At 38.0% G+C, this 19,831-nt stretch overlaps 1 long non-coding RNA gene across 2 annotated transcripts; it reads right to left on the bottom strand.

The window, feature by feature from the left end:
- Positions 5,153-19,762, bottom strand: LOC104732722. 2 transcript variants are annotated; one of them, XR_758954.2, is made up of 10 exons: positions 19,650-19,762; positions 18,912-19,013; positions 18,679-18,822; positions 18,410-18,589; positions 18,243-18,321; positions 18,054-18,152; positions 17,921-17,965; positions 16,296-17,539; positions 16,131-16,188; positions 5,153-5,568 (listed from the first exon to the last, which is right to left on the bottom strand). It is a non-coding gene; the product is annotated as an uncharacterized LOC104732722 (long non-coding RNA). The 2 variants fall into 2 exon arrangements; XR_758953.2 differs by having other exon boundaries at positions 18,679-18,830.

Here is a 19,831-nt window from a genome sequence, read left to right on the forward strand (position 1 = left end):
GGGGGGGGGGGGGACATAACTGCAAACAGTTATCTGTCGCAGACAACAACCGTCAAGATCCAAACCGAAAACGGTCTGTTTTGTTGGAAAAACACTCTCACATAGGGGAATCGAATCAAGAAGACGGTGGCGGTTGACAAATCGCGAATCGCCTTCGCGATCGCCTTGAGAGAGAAGAGACATTCTCCAGAAATCTAATCGTATGTGAATGTAAAATCTAATCGTATGTGAATTTAATATGTTATACATTGATCATTTAAAAGGAATAGGAACATCTAATTCTCAAATAAACTTGATTTTTTTGCTAAATCCAACATATGTGAATTTAAATTTAACTATAAAAATTTTAAAAAATAACTATGAATAGATTACAAAGGCAAGAAATATAAAAGAAATATTTTATTTTTATATAAATAAAATAAAAATTGAAAACAATGTTAAATATGTATAATACTTTCTAAATTAAAATATAGAATCAAACTCTTACAACACATATGGGATATAACAACATTTGATATTGGTGGGAGAGGATGAGAGAATTATTACATTCAAAATGATAATCCAAATAGATAATGGAGATGAATCTTTAAAAATAAGAACAATATAAAATACATATCATGTAGTCTCTAAAATTAAAATATAGAATCAAACTCTTACAACATATATGAGATATAACAACATCTGATATTGGTGGGAGAGGAGGAGAGAATGATTACATTTAAGATGATAATCCAAATAGATAATGGAGATGAATCTTTAAAAATAATAATAGTATAAAATCCATATCATGTAGTCGATAAAATTAAAATTTAGCATTAAAAATTTACAATTTTTTTTTTGTAACCCATACAACAAAAATAAGAAATTGAAAGCAAGAAAAATGATAAATGATTAGAGGTATTATGGAAGAGAATAAGGGAAGTGAAGAGATGTGAAAATGAGAAAGTAAAAGAATGTCAATATGAGAGAATGATAGAATGCTTATTTATATGATAAGAATTGATGAAAGTTACATTTAGAATCATGGAGTTACAATAATAACTTATTGTGTTTGAATAAAATTGAATGGTTGAATATGATTAATGCATAATTTATTTTATTTTCAGTTATAATTTTATTTTAATGTGTGAGTTAAATGTATTGTGTTAATTAGGTCTTAAATATTGTTTAAAGCAATTAAACAATTAGAAATCAATTTAAAAAGAATTAAAAAAATAGAAAATATTAAATGAAAATCAACGAATAAGGAGAGACCAAAACCTTACTTTTATATATATGATTCAGGTCACAAGACAAACAAACAATGATGTCTTCGGATCTTCCACGGGATTTACAAGCAGAAATACTCTCAAGCAGAAATATTAAAAAGAGACCACAAAATAAATTTAGAAGAAAATTACATGACAATATGTCACATTTCACAAACAAATTAAATATGAAAATAACTTATATATTTTTAAATTAGATTATAATAATCAAAAATAGAAGAGTGTGTTTCTCAATTACCCACATATCATTGTTACGATTTTTAACGACGTTAACATAATCTTTTTACAAACGAAATATTGATTTAAGATCTCCGTTGTTGATCAGCGAAACAGCATGAAAACGAAGGTGAGATTAATTAGGATTTCTAGCGGTAACTGAATAAATAAGAGGGGAGGGGTAGGGAAGAGAGAGAGGCGAGAAAGAGGAGAAGAGGGAATTGTGAGATATAGTCGGTTTTGCTTTGGGAAGTCGAGATATTTATGTGGCCCGTTAACCATTTAGAACCTATTAATAATTAACTTAAACATGAGATAAAAAAAAAAAACCCAAAAGATTCAGAGGTGCCACGTGGCAGATAGATAGAGCTTCATTAGGGGGTGTAAACGTACTTTATTATATTATACTAGATGAATAACCGCGCACTGCACGGGTTATCTTTTAGCGATATGAATAATCACATTTCTACTGTCATATCAGATCATATATTGAGTAGTCAAAAAGGAAAGTACAAACCATGGTGATAAATATCATGTGACTAAAAATTTGGAGTAGCCACCACACATGATTGAATTTTCTTTTTCTCTGGCATTGTGACAGTAAGAAAAAAAAGCTGTAGTAAATTTGGCCAATTCCCAACTCTTATAATATATTCTACCTCTTAAGAATCAAATACAAAATAACCAATTTCTTCTTATTTTATAGTAAAATTACATTTAACAACTGAAACGACCGACCTTTTTTTCTTTGAATAATAAATATAATATAATAAAATAAACTACAACTAGTGGTCCCATACCCACTAGCCACCTAACCACAAACACATTCAACAGCGGAAATAACCAACCAATATTCAATAATAATCCAATAATAAAATATAACCATATTCCAACATAATCAATATCCAAAACAACAGGAATCATAGAACCAGCAACCTAGCAATGTTATAATGACCCAACTCTAGCAACCTAGCAATGCCAGACAACATAAAACCGAGTCCCTAGAACATCCTCCTCTTCATTGCCTTGATTCCACGATCACACTTTGCTTTTACCTGCACCACAAACACATATTGCAATGCATGAGTATTTTATAAACACTCAGTAAGGCAATCCTCCCATCTACTGGGCTATACACACAAGCAACAGAGTATCAATAACCAACACACAACAATCAACAAACGACAAATAACAAACCAGGACTCAACATCGACCGACGCCACACATGCATCGATCGATGCCAAATGGGGAAGCATCGATCGACACAGAAGCTGCATCGACCGATGCAAGTGTAACTTGCATCGACCGATACCCAATCTGCATCGACCGACGCATGCTTGACGTAACACGAAAACCCTAGAATTTACGCGCCGTCCTCGCACTTGCATCAACCGACGCAAGATATGCATCGATCGACGCAACGTCGAGCACCGTGAATTCCCCGAAGCTTCTCGCCGGATCTTCGTTCCTACAACCACAAAACTCGATCCCAAGCCACAAGAAAGCTTCCTAACGTCCATAGCAACGAACTAACAAGCCTAACATCACACAAAAAGCAGATTAAAGAATCCTCTAGCTTAGATAAGCCATGGTCATGCACTTACCTTTGCCAAGACGAATCTGAACCTAACACAAGGAAGAAAACGCTTCTAGGAAGCTCCTACAACGATCCCAGCTACAGATCTCTCTAGGAACAGCTTCGAATCTCCCAGAAACGCTCAAGAACTCTCACCAAGCTTTTTCTCTCTTTCTATTTCTCAAAAACGGCCACACAACCACGAATGAGACAAAACTCGCATCTAAGGGTTTTCCTTAACCCCAAAACGCAGCGTTTGACTTAAGTCAAAACGCACAGAATTGAGCCAGCATTGACCGATGCTCCTACTGCATCGATCGATGCACATCCCAAACCGGGATTCCGGTTCACGGATGTTACAACAACACACATACCCGCCTTAGATACATAAAATATAAATTTAGAAACAACATCACTCAAAGACAAAATCCTTAAGGTTTATCATAGTGAGAATGAACTTGCAACCTTGTGTATAGTTGAACAGATAGAGTCATAGAAAAAAAGTTTTCAGAGAAGGAAAACAACACAACAATGTAAAATCAAGAGAATTTTGTTTTTTCTTGTTTGTTATCAAATGAGAATGAATATAAATCGCTTACAAACTATAATTAAAAGAAGTAATTAAACATCTTTCTCTATGAAAAATACTTAGGTTCACCCCTAGAGGTGAACCTCTCCATTCACCTCCTTCTTTTCAACCAATCAAAATTTTCTATACATTATCTCATTTTAAAAATAAATTAAAAAGCAAAACCAATTAAGAAACAAATTTTGTATACTTTTAAATTGTTTAGGGTTTAGATTTTACAATCAACACGAAATTATATGTCGGTTTGGGTTTACAAATAAATTTTTTAGGGTTTAGATTTTATAATTAAAACGAAATTATATGTCGGTTTGGGTTTACAAATGAGGTGGTTAGGATTTAGATTTTACAATTAGAACAAAATTATATGTCGGTTTGGATTTACAAATGAGATGGTTAAAGTTTAGATTTTACAATTAAAACGAGATTATATGTCGGTTTGGGTTTACAAATGAGATGGTTTGGGTTTACAAATGAGATGATTAGAGTTTAGATTTTACAATTAGAATGAAATTATATGTCGGTTTGGGTTTATAAAAGAGTGGTTTAAATTTTTAATTTTATAATAATGTATACATATATTATTTCCTTATTTTACAAGGAGGTGAATGGAGAGGTTCACCCCTAGGGGTGAACCTAAGTATTGTTCTCTATATATATTCAAGATTCCTGCCATATAAAGATTTGTTTTTTTTTGAACCTGCTACACCAAACCAAAGCAAGAAATATAGAAATAAATAAAGAAAACAGTAAGCAAAACATAGTATGCAAATGAATAAACTAATTTGTAATATATTTTGAGCAAAATAAATAAATCATTACTAATGCATTGACATAGTATAGGTAAGCTACAAAAAATAGCTAGTTAAAACCAATATAAATTTGTTCATGTGTGGATATAGACCCTTGAGAAGCCTAAAAAGCCACAAGCTGTATCCATTAGTAATTTGGAAATATAAGCATACTAATCAGTTCTAATTAGACAATTTCTAGATGACGTTAAGATTGTCTTAACATTAGTATAAGACAATTTTTTCCTTTAGGAAATTGAGTCCTCTGTTAACTTCAGCCAGTGGCGAATCTAGGATAATATTTGCATGGGGCACAAATCATACTATATAATCAACATATTAAAATTATATAATAAACATATTAAATAAATATATCTTTTGATAATTTGAAGTATATTTTGCATCTTTAGTGAGCCAAAATTTTATAAGCATTTGTTTATTTAACATTTTAAAAAAATAAGTAGACAAATGCACAATTACAAACTTACAATTTACTATAAAATAGATAATTAAATTTACTTATCTAACCATATCCCACAAACTTAAATCCTAAAATAAAAAATGATAACAGTTTTTAATGTTACTAATTAGCTAGTTTTACCATCAATTTTTCAGTTAAGATATATGTATACTATACAAAAAAAAAAATATGAATTAAATATAACTAAAAATATATAATTTTGGTAAAGAAAATATAATTAAATAGAGTAAACAAAATGCAAAATGCATCTGATAGCAAGGAAATAATGGAAAGGAAAGGGTTAAACAAAGACATAGAACAAGTCTAAAATTAATCTTAGGAAAAAAAAAAAAAAAAAGAGAAAATTATACAGTTTAAAGGGGGATAAGAGGTTGAACTCACGACCATACAATGTCACTTGGGTGCTTATTTGCCAAATGACTATAAAATATAATTATATGAACCTATTACTGGTTAATTTTTAAAAAGTAGTATGGGGCACTTGCCCCACCCACTAATACCCTAGATCCGCCCCTGACTTCAGCATTCTAATCTATATTCTAAAGCCAATTTCCATTGCTGATTTCTTCAAAAGAGTACTCTCTGAATATGTTTGATTTTCAAGTTCTCATTTCTCTATAATTGACCTTTATCTTCCACATCTTCGTTCACTACAAAAGAAAACAGCATGATGTGAGAGATATTATAAAGGAGCAGTTACTACAAAAAAAATTAAAGCAAGAGAAGGCGAAAATGGTCGAAATAGTAGCTACTACGAAAATCAAACAAGGGAAGACGAAAAGTATCAGTCAAACAACATAAATTTCAAAATAATAGGTTGATTTTAGTTATGGACATGTGGCACTCTCTCCATTGCTGATGTGACAGAATGATGGCAAAAGTTGGTCAGCTATCATTATATCGATTAGCCGATAAAATTAATCTGAAGCATGCGGGGGTGGAACGACAAACCACATAGTTTTGTGTTGGCTATAGCATCTTCAAAGTACTGTTTTTTTTTTCTACCAAAAATGTAAAATCTTCAAAAGTACTTGTTTGCGTAGGATTTGCAATGTTTATTCGTTTCTTTCCCCATTTACAAGACAGTTATCTTGATCTTATATGTCACATGCGAGCAAAAGTGGCATTAATTTGAACACAAATTTAGTCTCATGTATGGATGAACTTATATTTTGGTTACAATTTATAGAGTCAAGTTTTCGCATCACTAGAGTTGAAAGATTTGCATGACCCAAATTTATGGTAAAGTATTAGTGATAAGATTAGAATATATTAGGTTTTGAGCCTTAAGCATGCTCCGAGATATTGGTTTGCAAAGTTATCTCAAGCACTTCTACGATTTGGTTTTGAACAAAATTACTCAGATTACTCTATGTTTACTCTTTTCAAGGGTGCCTCCACTGTTTTTGTTTTGGTCTATGTCGATGACCTTATTATAGGTGGTGATGACACTGCTCTTATCGCCGAATTCAAATCCTATCTTAGTCAATGTTTTCACATGAAGGAGTTGGGGCCATTAAAATACTTCTTGGGTATTGATGTATCTCGAAGCAACGCCGTCATCTATTTGTCCCAGCGTAACTATGCAATGGATATTATCACTGAATGTGGACTTCTTGGTTGTAAACCAGACATCTCTCCGATGGACCAACATCATAACCTAGCGCGACTTGACGGTGGCCTCTACTATGATCCTCAGGCGTATACAAGATTGATTGGTCGTCTTGTTTACTTGTGAACATTGCCTTCAACTCTGAAAAACTTTTCTTGCATTCCTAGGAACTTGGTATCTTTCCCCGTCAATCGCGTCATTGGCTGAGACATACTTAAAAGCCTTTGACGAATCTTCGGTAATAACCGGCCAACCCGAGAAAGCTTCTTATCTTGGTGGCGTTCTTTGGACGCGGCCAGTCCTTTATTGACTTGATCTTTTCCGGATCCACGAACACTCCTTGATCCGAGACAATGTGTCCAAAACAAGTCTTAACTTTGCAAAAAGCTTGTGCTCCCTTAACCGCTCCAAGACTGCCCTCAAGTGGCTTTGATGGGTTTTCCAATCCTTTGAGTAAACAAGTATGTCATCGACTGACAAACTCACTAGCAGCCTTCATGAAGATGATGAATGGTGTGTTTCCAGAATTCTTATACAAGTATGTAATCGATGAAGATGATGACAAACTCGTCTAAGAATTCTCGGAACACACCATTCATCATCTTCATGAAGGCTGCCAGTGCGCTGGTCAGTCCAAATGGCATGACCACAAACTCGAAGTGACCGTACCTTGTTTGAAAAGCCGTTTTCCAAATGTCCGATGGCTCTATCGAATTTGATGGTACCCCGAGACCAAGTCTATTTCTGAGAACCACTTCGCATCTCAGAGATTATCCAACAATTCATCTAGCCAGGACAATGGGTACTTATTTTTCATTGTTACCCTATTCAACCCCCGGTAATCAATGCATAGCCTAAAGCTACCACCATTTTACTTTACATACAAGACTGGTGCACCCCATGGTGAACTACTTGGTCTGATAAATCTTTTCTCCAACAATACTCCCAATTGTTTTTTTAACTCCGCAATTTCTGCCGGTAAGGCACTTTTGATATGGGATTCGTCCCCGGTTCTAGCTCGATGTTAAATGGATCTGACCGATCCGGCGGCACTCCCCGTACCGCTTCAAACACATCGGCAAACTCATTTGCTATCGGAATATCGTCCAATTCTGCATTTTTCCCAACTTCTTTTGTTGTGATTGTGGCCAAGTACGCCTCACATCCCTTCTCCAGCATCCTTTCCGCTTGGATTGCCAAGATAATCAAACTTCCCAAAGTTGATCTTATTCCTTGGAATCTCAATGTTCCTTCCCTTCTCTCAAAATTTACTCGCCCTCGGTGACAGTTAATGTGAGCCTTGTACTTCCCCAACCAATCCATCCCCAAGATAACATCATGTTTTCTAAGTGGAACAATGATCAAGTCAGTAGGCATGTCGACACCATTAACAATGACCAAGATTCCTCGAACCATACCGGATGGGTACATTGCCTGCCCGCCGGCTGCTCGGACCATTCCATATATGGTGTTTGGTTTTTTCCTGAACCCACCTTTCCCTATCATTTCAGGGCTCACAAAACAATGTGTTGCCCCCGAATCAAACAAGGTGTGCGTTTCCACACCACCTATACTTAAGGTCCTTACACATTCCTCTAGAATGCTAAGTACCCAAATCCCCCTTTCACATGAATTATCATGTTATGTAATGCACAAATCTGAACTTAGAAAGGTTCTCGTAACATACTAGTAATCGCCCTGAAATCCCCAGCAGCAGTTACCTCAGATGTTCGTACACACACGGTGCGACAGCCTGTCCTTGCCACGGTTCCCACGTTGGTGGGTCTGTCTTCCCACGGTTCCCACGTTGGTGGGTCTGTCTTCCCACATTCCCTCCTAAAATGTCCCTCTTTTCCACACAAGTAACAAGTCCTTGGCCCATCGCCTTTTTCAATCCTTGGACAGTTCTAGAGCACGTGATCCTTGCTTCCACAGCGACCACATGCATCCACGGCTTTCCAGTAAGAACCGTGGAGGTGCTTTCCACAAGACCTACACTCCCCATACTTAGCGTCGACCTTGCGTTGTCCATCTTATCCCATTTCCTGTCCGTGGTTTTGGCTGGGTGGGTCAAACGCGAAGAAACTCTCGAGCGCCTAAGTTTTTTCTCTTCCTCCAACCCACCTTCAATCATGGCTGCCTTTTCCACCACTTCAACGACCGCGTTAAAGGTACCGGTCAAGCAATGGCGGCGGATAAAACGAAGGACTTGTGCTTTATCATCCTTGAGATCCTTCCCAACATAGCTCCTAACGTGACTTGAGTTCAACATCGTATGCACACACCGTCCTATCCCCTTGTACCACGTTCAAGTACGCACTTTCCAGTCGGTCCCAAGCCTCAGTTGGAAAAAACTTCTTGTTAAATTCCTTCTCAAAATCCGCAAAGGTTAGGACTTGCTCACCTTTTTGTTTCGAGGAAATGGACGACAATGTCCTTTTGATAATCCTCCGGGCAGCGAGTGGAGTTAAAATTCCTCACAAGCCGACTTCTCCACTCTGTCAGCAACGATCGGGTCCAAAAGAAGCCTCGTTCTAAGTTTCAAGACATGCTCTAACGAAGCCAAATCGTCCCTTCTCTTTTTTGGAGAATTTTCACGACTCACTTCAATAGTTTTTGTAACAATCTTGCTACGTACAGCTGGTACCACAGGATCCGGTACCAACGCCTTTATGAGCACGTCCAGTTGTGCCATCATTGCTTTCATCGTATCCCATTGTTCCTGGGACAATGGTACGACATTTAGTTTCCTATTCACGTCTGTAGCACTGCTACTCTCCGACTTATCATGATCCGGTTGTTTCTCTCCAGCCACAGGTCCGGCTGGATTTTGAGTCTCCATGTTCCTTGCCTCCGCGTCGACTAGCGTCTCTGCGGCGTCAATAGTCTCATCGGCCACCTCCTTGCCATTCTTCCTCTTTTCCTTGTTGCTCTTACCCATCTGCAAAACTTATGCATTTTAGTCACAGTTAAGTTTAAATAAACCGCAAACAGTAAGAACAACTTATGCATTTGTATAGATCCCTTGTCCAACCGCCGAACCGCGTTTACTTTTCTCCGACCCAACCGTCCGTACATGGACACTCTGGATGGTACGCTAATCGGTAGGGAGGTAGCATGCACATCAGTTCGGTCGTATCACGGCAAACCTAGCAGGTCCCGATCCACTACCAAGCTGCATCCTCTTTCCTCCGACCAACTGGACCAACCAAAGCATTATATATCTTATGCTTGATGATGCAACTACCCAATCCCTCAGAACCCATAAGTTCGAAACTTCATTGTACCTCCGTCTCTCAAACCTTACTCGCCGACTATCAGCCTTGAAAACCTTTCTCTCAATCACATTCGAGAATTTACACAAAAAAATTATTTCTGCTGATGGTTTGGAATGAAGGCCACACCCTCTATATGTAGGGTCCTGGCCGAAGTCTAGGCCCCAAAAGTCACCTATCCGACAAGACCGTTCGATCGTGTACATTTGGTCGTGCCTGTTTGGTGACCGTGTCCCATAACCGCTCACGAGCTCTCCAGCTGACCCGCACACTGTCCACCAACGTCCAGCTGGCTGAGCTTGGACGAGATCCTTGGCAGCTGGTCGAGCTAGTGGTAGCTGGACGAGATCCTTGGCAGCTGGTCGAGCTAGTGGAAGCTGACTGAGAGCTGGTCGAGTTAGTGGTAGTTGACTAGCAGCTGGTCGAGTTAGTGGTAGTTGACTGGCAGCTGGTCGAGCTGACACTAGCTGGCCGACAGCTGGTCGGCAGCTAGTCGAGCTGTCCGTAGCTGGTCGAAAGCTGTCCGTAGCTGGCCAATCTTTATTCCCTTACTTAGCACGTGATCCCCATTGTCCGAGCTATCGAGTAACACCTTGCCGACTTGTCCGAGATCTCCCTGCCATCTCAACCAAGTCCCGGCCTACTAGCCTATTCAGGATCGCGGGCGTTACAAGAACAACGACCAGTCTTTTATATCAGTAAATTGCTCGATGACTCCTAGACTCGTTACCCAACAGTCGAAAAGATTGTCTTAACAGTCATCACTTCAGCAAGGAAACTCCGCCTGTAATTTAAGTCTCATACCACCACCGTCCTAACCAACCAGTCCTTGAGATCGATATTGCACAGTCTGGGCGAGTAAAATGGGCAATCGAGCTCAGCAAGTACGACATCGAGTTTTAAACCTGCCCATCCGCCAAATCCCACGTCTTGGAGGGCACCAAGCCAACTCCAGCCGACCCTTTCGACGGAAAGTTGACCTTGCACGTCGATGGTGCATCCTCTCACCTCGGCTCTAGCGGCACCAACCAAAGAAATTTTAGAACAATCGTTGAGGCTCAGATTCCAAGCAACAAACAATGTCACCGAGTACGAGGCGCTCCTCGCCGGGATAAAACTCGCCAGCGGGAAGTAGAACAAACGGATCCGAGCTTTCTGCAAGTGGAGATTAGATCTTACTTGGCGGACGCCGACCTACCATCAGATGAGTGGGAAGCATGGAAGACTGAAAACGAAAACCGCCCACTACACCTTGATTAAGGAACATTTACTTCGATGGAACGCATCAGGAGCCTTGCTGATGTGTCTGCATGGCAACTACACAGTGCTAATAATGACGGAAACTCATCAAGGAGCAAGCGTTCAACATTCAGGAAGACGAGTCTTTACGTTACGGATAAAAAACAAAGCTTTTTACAAAGCAACAAATTGAAGGTGGGGGGGAACGATCGAAACACAACAAAACTCTCCGCAAAGCTACGAACTGAAAGTGGGGGAGAATACTCTTGGGGGTGGATCCTCACTCCCACATAAGACCCGGTCCAGAAAAGGTCCAAATATCATGACCCAGAGGAACTGTGAGAGAGTCTATTAAAACTTATATTAGTTGAGAAATCAGCATAAACCATTAGGAGATTGTCGGAAAATATGTTGAGCGGTATTCTGGTGAAACTAGGAGAGAATGGAAAACTGGTGATTAGGCTTGATGGTAATGTCGATAAAGAGAGTGGACAGGTAGAAATTGAGCATTCAAGTCTTAAGGAAAGAGTAAGAGTAACTTTTGAGCGGATTCAAAGTGCTGTGAAACCAATCCCTCTTTCAGCTTCTTAGTAGCTTTTTAAAGTCATCTTATGGTGCGGCAAGATGTAAGTCGATTCTCATTCAGGAAAGCACACTTTCAAAAATTACATACACCGAACTTCTAGTGTTAATCAAGACGTATGGGACCAAACAGTTACCAATGTTCATATCGACGACCACGGGCCCGGTGGACGAGTTAGGTAACCTGGTGGCATCCTCCTCCTTGAATGCGACTGGGGTGTATGACTGGCAAATTGGCGTACTACCGGCTAGCCAAACGATTATTGTACCTTTGACATCGTGAAAATGGCGTATAGATTAAGATGGCTCAGGGTCGAATGGTATGCCTCCCATAATTACGTTAATCCTTCAACAAGCCAGGAGTGTTGAGCGCGTTAGCTTGCTGATTCTCTTGTTCGCCGACCTGATTATTTATTTCCACCTGGTGGTTGGGTGCGGGTCGGTTATTCAGATGACCTTGCTTTCCTAGATGGTTGTGTGCATTGCCTTGGCCTCGCTGGGTGTTGCTCTTGTGTTGCCTCAACTGCACTGTGACTTCGCCATTTAAATATTTGCAGCACAACGCATTTTGCTAGTGCATGCAAGATATTGTTGAGTGGCTGGTACATTCATGTAAGTCGCAATAAAGGTTGTGGTCGGGCACCTCCCTTACTCCTTTAGGTGGGGTCGTCGGTATTGGAGTTGACAAACTAGCGACTAGGAGTGGCGGGGCATCATTGACAAACTCCCTTACTCCCTTACTCTTTTTTGTTATTTGCTATGTTATCTTTGTGTAGATGATGTCGGGGTTCATTTTCCCTTGCTGGTTGATATTTTTACGGGGGAGTGTTTCATAGCCAAGACGAATTTTTTTCCTCCATCTCAATGTAAACTAACGCTAGGTGAAAGGCGTCCTGGAATGTGGGAAACCTGTTCAGCGAAAGATCTTCTCGGAACTTTGACTCGTACCATAAGGCATTTTTGAGAGCGGCGATTGACACGCTAAGAGGGTCGTTTACTTGTGTGACGATTTTTTTGAATCTTTCCATAAACTTTCGTAACAACTCGTGTTCCCATTGGTCGATGTTGGAGAGGTCGGCATTAGTTGCGGTTGGGATAGCCAAGATTAAATATTGTTTTAGGAAAGTCAACGAAAGCTTGTGGAAACTGTCAATCGAGTTGGGTGGTAGGGAGGAGAACCAACCCAGGGCACCACCACTTAATTTTTTTATGAATAGTTGGCATTTTTCAGCGTCAAGCTCTTCTGGGGCAAATTCAATATCAAGGAGATCCCTTACAAAGGAGACTCGGATCCAACACATCACCTAACGTCGTTTGAGATTGCTTTAGGACGATGACCCGGTGAATTCGAGCCGTAAACGGCGTCTTTTGGGATCGTTCCAGCATACGGTCTGCGTCAAGTGCCGCGCTGGTAGTCCGCTGGAACTTGCTCGTTACATCCCAGATTTGGCTTTTGAGCTCGGCGATCACACCATCCTGACCTCCCTTTGGCTCGTTGTTGGTTTCCTACTGCCCGGCTTTTTCCTAAAGGCTCGCACATATGTGAGAGAGGGTGGTGAAACGCCCCTCTATCTTTCTGTCTTGCGCCTCTATTTTTCGAGGATACTCCTCATCATTGATCCTACGTCCAAGGCGCTTGTTCCTTCGCCGTTCAACCCGTTTGACGTTGTCGGGCTGGGTTTGTCGGTATCTGTGAGGGCTCTACTTGGGCTTGCTGGATACGGTCTGGAGTGTCTGTTACGTACCAGTCGCTTCTGGGAGCTGTGTTGAGTGTTTCGTAGATGGGCTAAGTGGAAGGCTTGTTAAGGTAGGGTGAAACCCATGTTTTTCATTTTTGTTGACAAAAACCATTGGCAGAAAATACGGTAAGCGGTGTTCTGGTGAAACTAGGAGAGAACGGGAAACTGGTGATCAGGTCAATGGTAATGTCGATGTAGAAATTGAGCATTCAAGTCTTAAAAAAAGAGTAAGAATAGCTTTTGAGCGGATTCAGAGTGTTGTAAACCAATCCCTCTCTCAGCTTCTTAGTAGCTTTTTAATCATCTAATGACGTTTCTGTTTCTAAGTTTATCATCTAACAGTGAAGAGTCTAATGGATGTTGTGCTTGTTAAATATATGTTTTATAAAACTTTTCTGCACTAAGTTTAATGTGATGATGATCAAGTCTAATGGATGTTATCAGGTATTGAGTTATATAAAACTTTATTGCTTATGTTCTTAAGTATTTGTGTTTTTGGAGAGGATAAAACAGAGAATTTTTAATGTTGGAGGATATATGGACCTAATCAAAGAATTGTGTTAAGTTTGGTTCAAATTAATAATATAAGTTTACAGCCAAAGTTTTGTGAATTATTTTAGTCATGAGAGTTTTCCTGAGATCTTTTTTGTTTATGTTTATGTTTTTGTGCTTTGTTCGACTAACTAGTTGTACTAGATCAGATCGAGAGTTAACCCTTCCACACATAAACTTGAGAAACCCATTATATAGGGTATAAATATCTAAACCTCAAACATATGAAGCGAAAGACATTCCTAACATGGAGTGACACTGCTCCCGCAGCATCGGACTATATATACACTCTTTAGATTCCCTTCATCTAATCTAACTAGCATATTCGGAGGTATTACTGTGGGAAGCCAAACCCATAGACCATAGTATGCGGCTAACAATTAAAACAAACAAAATGATACAATACTATAAAAAGCAAAAGGATAAGAAGAAGCTGAAATAAAACTTCAGATTTAAAATCTGATCAAGATAACATAAAAAATGTTATCATCCATAGAATAATGATAAGAAAAAAGAAAAAAGAAAAAAAACTATCAGACCAATAATGAAATCACTCTTTCTACAAATCCGACACCACTATAGATAGTAATAACGCAAGAAGATAAGTCTACCAACCAAAATGCAAGAATTGTGTTCATGATCATGAGTCATGACCATTCATACAGTATACCACAAAGCTACAAAATGCAGAAAAAAGCATAACTAAATTCAAATTCAAATTGCCATTTCAACCAAACAGACAACAATAAAGGTGAAAGAGTAAATAAAATAATGGAACATATCATATATTGAAAGGTTTGCAGCTGAACTTCGACATCAATCATATAAAAGTGTGGTTAAAAAAGAAGGCATATGGTAAAGAATCAAAATATCAAAAAATATCATTTGCATATTCTAACTGAACATACACACACCAATGAGTGATTCAAACGAGAAGCAAGTTTCACCAACTCTAAGAGACGAAAGGATAGGCAGTAGGACAATAATATAATATACTTCAGATCATTATATTAAAAAAGAACAAGCCAACAAGTACAAGTGATAAAACTAACACACTAAATCATAGTGATCAACCTATGATGCAAAATTTGAGAATGTCACTTTACATGTTTGAATCGACCACCAAAGATTGAGAGCATAACACAAAACAAATCTATTCATGACTCAAGAAATATACTAACATAATCTGCAAGAATTTCAACTACGTAAAACAAAGACGTACAGGAAACTCATACATGTATCTATTTCATACATAAAACAAGAGACTCACGCCAGGGGGTATAATTTATAATATCTAGCTCAATAAGCATTAGTTGATAAAGCAAAAATTCGCAAGCTTTAGAATAATCAATCACCATGGTTTTCGAGCATAACGCAAAACAAATACACTCGAGATTCAAGAATATTATTATTATAAACAATGTGCAGGAAAATCACATACAGATTCAATATAGAAGACTCCAAGATGCATCTACATTTCAAAAACTAAAAGAAACTATCATACACACAAAGACCAAAACAGAGATAGTACTTTAAACACAAAATGCAATGCCGAATTCTAGGATGACATTCACATGTTTAAGGTTTTCAACATAAACTCAAAACAATTCAAGATACCAAGAAAACTACAATCTTGATTTACATAAGTCACATAAACTCAAAAGAAGTACTTTCAAGATACAAGGAAACTACAATCATAATCTAAACAAGTCACACAAAATCAGAGATAGTACTTTAAACACAAAATGTAATGCAGAATTCTAGGATGACGTTCAGATGTTTAAGGTTTTAAACATAAAACTCAAAACATTTCAAGATACCAAGAAAACTACAATCTTAATTTACATAAGTCACATAAACTCAAAAGAAGTACTTTCAAGATACAAGGAAACTACAATTATAATCTACATAAGTCACACAAAATCCATAACATAGAATAAGATATCTTATAATAACACACAAGCATTGAAACAGAGAGAATTAACAATTTAAACACACACAATGTAATATTCGAACACCCAAAGCAAAATCAACATTTTTTATCAATGATATTTTAGCAAGAAGTTTCTAGAATTTGACGAATAGATCAAGGATAGTAATGATACTAAGACAGCTAACATAATAAAACATTTTAATTACATATGGTGATTAGATCTGTAATTTTAAGTTCTATAAAATCAATTTATCATGGAGAAGTCGAGATAAGCATATACCTGATCATAAACCCTGCTACGCTCAAAAATTATCCTTGGCATCAATGATAATATAAACCTGAGGAAATCAATTAGTGTATACTTCAATCTCTCACTTGTGATTTTCATATACAAACAAGTTTGCAAAGCACATAAAAACAAAAAAAAAGGTCAGAAAGCATATACCTGTCAATGAAGTCTGCTACACTTGAATCTACCCATCTTAAAATCTGAACATCTCCAGAAGCACATACCTGCGCAAATCAGAATTCGTTAGTCTTTCATATTAAGTGAATGCCATATACTTACCTCTTCTTCTCTTAAGCCTTCTTTTCTCTGCTGGTCGTTTATACCAACCAACAAGTCACAGTCTTGTCTTACGACCTCTTTAGTTTTCTATCTGGTCTTTGTCTTAATGACTTTTTAATCATTCCCTTTGACTCTTTATCCTTTGTCATATATCTCATTATGCCGTTGGTCTGATTCAAAGCCGATGGTACAACTCTTTAGTTTTCTCTGTCTAGTCTTTGTCTTAAGACTTTTTAGTCATTCCCCTTTGACTCTTTATCCTTTGTCATATATCTTATTAAGCCGTTGGTCTGATTCAAAGCCGATGGTACAACTCTTTAGTTTTCTCTGCCTAGTCTTTGTCTTAAGACTTTTTAGTCATTCCCCTTTGACTCTTTATCCTTTGTCATATATCTCATTAAGCCGATGGTCTTATGTCTCATTAAGCCGATGGTACACAAAATTGTGAACTCTTTGGTTTTCTTTCAAGTCTTTGTCTTAAGACTTTTTTAATCATTCCCCTTTGTCTTATATCTCATTAAGCCGATGGTCTTATGTCTCATTAAGCCGATGGTACACAAAATTGTGAACTCTTTGGTTTTCTTTCAAGTCTTTGTCTTAAGACTTTTTAGTCATTCCCCTTTGACTCTTTATCCTTTGTCATATATCTCATTAAGCCGTTGGTCTGATTCAAAGCCGATGGTACAACTCTTTAGTTTTCTCTGACTAGTCTTTGTCTTAAGACTTTTTAGTCATTCCCCTTTGACTCTTTATCCTTTGTCATATATCTCATTAAGCCGTTGGTCTTATGTCTCATTAAGCCGATGGTTCTTTTACGTCTTTTGTCTTAAGACTTGTTAAGCCGTAGGGGTCATTCCCATCCAACAAATCGCAACCCCTTTTCCAATTCCCAACATGCATGCACTACCATTCCCAACAGTTCACAATTTTGCTCGGGCCAATGTCCCCAAAATAGAATCTGACAGAACACTATTAGATTAGTGTCTGCCCATGATCTTTTTTGGGTTTTGAAGCCGATGGTTCTTTTATGTCTCGCAACCTCTTTTCCAATTCCCAATATGCATGCACTACCATCCCAACAGTTCACAATTTTGCTCGGGACAATGTCCCCAAAATAGAATCTGACAGAACACTATTAGATTAGTGTCTGCCCATGATCTTTTTTGGGTTTTGAAAACACAAAACCAAAACAAAAACATCAAAAACTAAAATCCCCTACATAAGAATCCGCAAAACAAGAAGCCAGAACCAAATAAAGGCTTTGAATTCGTTGTTAAAGAGAGGTTCTTTCTTTGTAGTTGGATCAAGAAAACAAAAACCAAATTTAAAATCTTGATTACAAAACCACAATAATACAAAAAGCCAATTGCTTAAATACAGGAAAATAAATCTGATCAGATCATGAACTCAATCAGTTGTACTGGTTCGATTTCAATCCTCAAAACAAAATTGAAAAACAAAACAAAAAACACAAAAACAAAACGAGAGAGACAGAGTAATACCTCGACGAAGCGGAGAAAAGCTTCCAAGGATTAGATTCGAAACCCCTAAAACAAAAGTTAAATACAACAAAGGATTAGTAAGATTTCGAAACCTTAAACAAAATCACGAAGAGATTCAGGGTAAGAAACTTACGAGGAAGAAGAAACAAAACGGATTGAAATAAAATACAGAAAAAATCAGTATTTTAAACGGATTGTGTGCGTAGAGAAAATATTTCCTCTTTCTTCAAAACTGCGTATAACCCAAAAGATACAGAAAAAAATTAGTGATAAGTTGATTAAAGATTAGAGTACAATAAAATTATAGATTGTTAAGCTTCACCTGTTCCATTTTGGTAAGAGCAGAATATGATCGGTTTGGCCTCTGCATCGTGCATCCCACAAAGAGCATGAACAACACTCTGTTTCAAACAATCAGATATGCTTTTTGTTAGAACCAAGTGTTGTTTTTATGAAGAATGGCATAAGTGTAAACAAATAAATCTTTACCTGTTCTTGTCTGCGTGTATGAGTAACTTTCAAAACATCATTTTCAGAACAAGCCCAAACTTTAATGGTCCCATCCAAGGAAGACGATATCAGACACTTGTCCCAATATAAGAGTGACGTGACAGTGTCGGTATGTTGTTTCAGGGTCGTTATACATTGCAGGGTGTTGAGATCCCACACCTGGCGAATCACAGGAAACAGAATTGATTGGAATGTTCCTTCGAAATAATATTAAAGCTGAAATCAATTAGTGGCAGCCAGATTCTTACCTTTATTGTTTTATCGACAGAACCAGAGTATAGCAGTTGACCTCCAACAACAAAACAAGTGACTTCACCACTGTGATGTCCCTCGAGAGATGTGAGGTATTGAAAAGATCAGACTCAGAGTCGGTAGCTTTCCAGACTGATATACTGCCAAACTGTAATTCCAACTTAATTTAGAATCACCAAAGAAGCAGAGAAATAAAACATGTGTAGAGAGATAGAGAGATAATGCTTACACTTGTTCCAGCAAAAAGAATTCCATTTGCAACAGTCATTGCATGCACCTGACCAACCACCCCGTCAAGATGTAAATCTTTACTGGTTTGAACATTAAAAGCCTGCAGGATTTTGTATAAACAAAAACGTTAACACCATAACCAACATAGAATTAAGATAATAGAAAGCATATTTAAGTCAAGAGGCGCCTGGAACTAAGGAGTCTCTGAATTCCCCAATCGTTAGAAGTAAGAAGAGAATCAAAAGCACCAATCCTCTGACTGTGACCCCAAATTCAATCATAGAGCACCACGTCCACAGAAACAACCAAATAAATCTCTAATCTCAATCACACCATAAAGAACTCTAACCCTAAATACCACTAGAAACGAAAGATCTCCTCAATTCCAAACAAAGCCATAGTCGAAGAACGATCGATCATCCGAGTTTCCAATAGAAGTAGGAAAATCATCACGAACAATTCGATGAGTATCAAAACCCTAATTACAAGAATAACAACAATAAATCCCCAAAAAAAGAGAGATCTAGCTTCCGACGAATGTACATAAGAAGAAAAACTCGGATCCATCATCCGAACCCTAGATTCCCCTCATCCTCATCGGTGGAAACCCTAAAATTCTGGGTGTTGATGCGAAAAAGAGGATCGACAAGACGGAGAAACCCAACCCAAAGTGAAAGTACGAAGAAGAAGACATCATCATAATCGCGGAGAAAGCGTAGTCGAAGTAGAAGCAAACCTGAGTAGAATCTGGAGATATCTTCGAACGCTTTGCAACTCGATCGGAGAGAGCGAAGCAAAAAGGAAGTTTTGAGACGGAGGTCACAAAAAGGGTAACGAGTCGAGCGAGAATGAAATAGAACCCTCGGCTTGTAAATGCTGGATGAGCGGTGGAGGTTACACCATATTTTTATTGGGCTT

This window comes from Camelina sativa, chromosome 12 (assembly GCF_000633955.1).
Source record: "Camelina sativa cultivar DH55 chromosome 12, Cs, whole genome shotgun sequence".
Taxonomy (NCBI): Eukaryota; Viridiplantae; Streptophyta; class Magnoliopsida; order Brassicales; family Brassicaceae; genus Camelina; species Camelina sativa.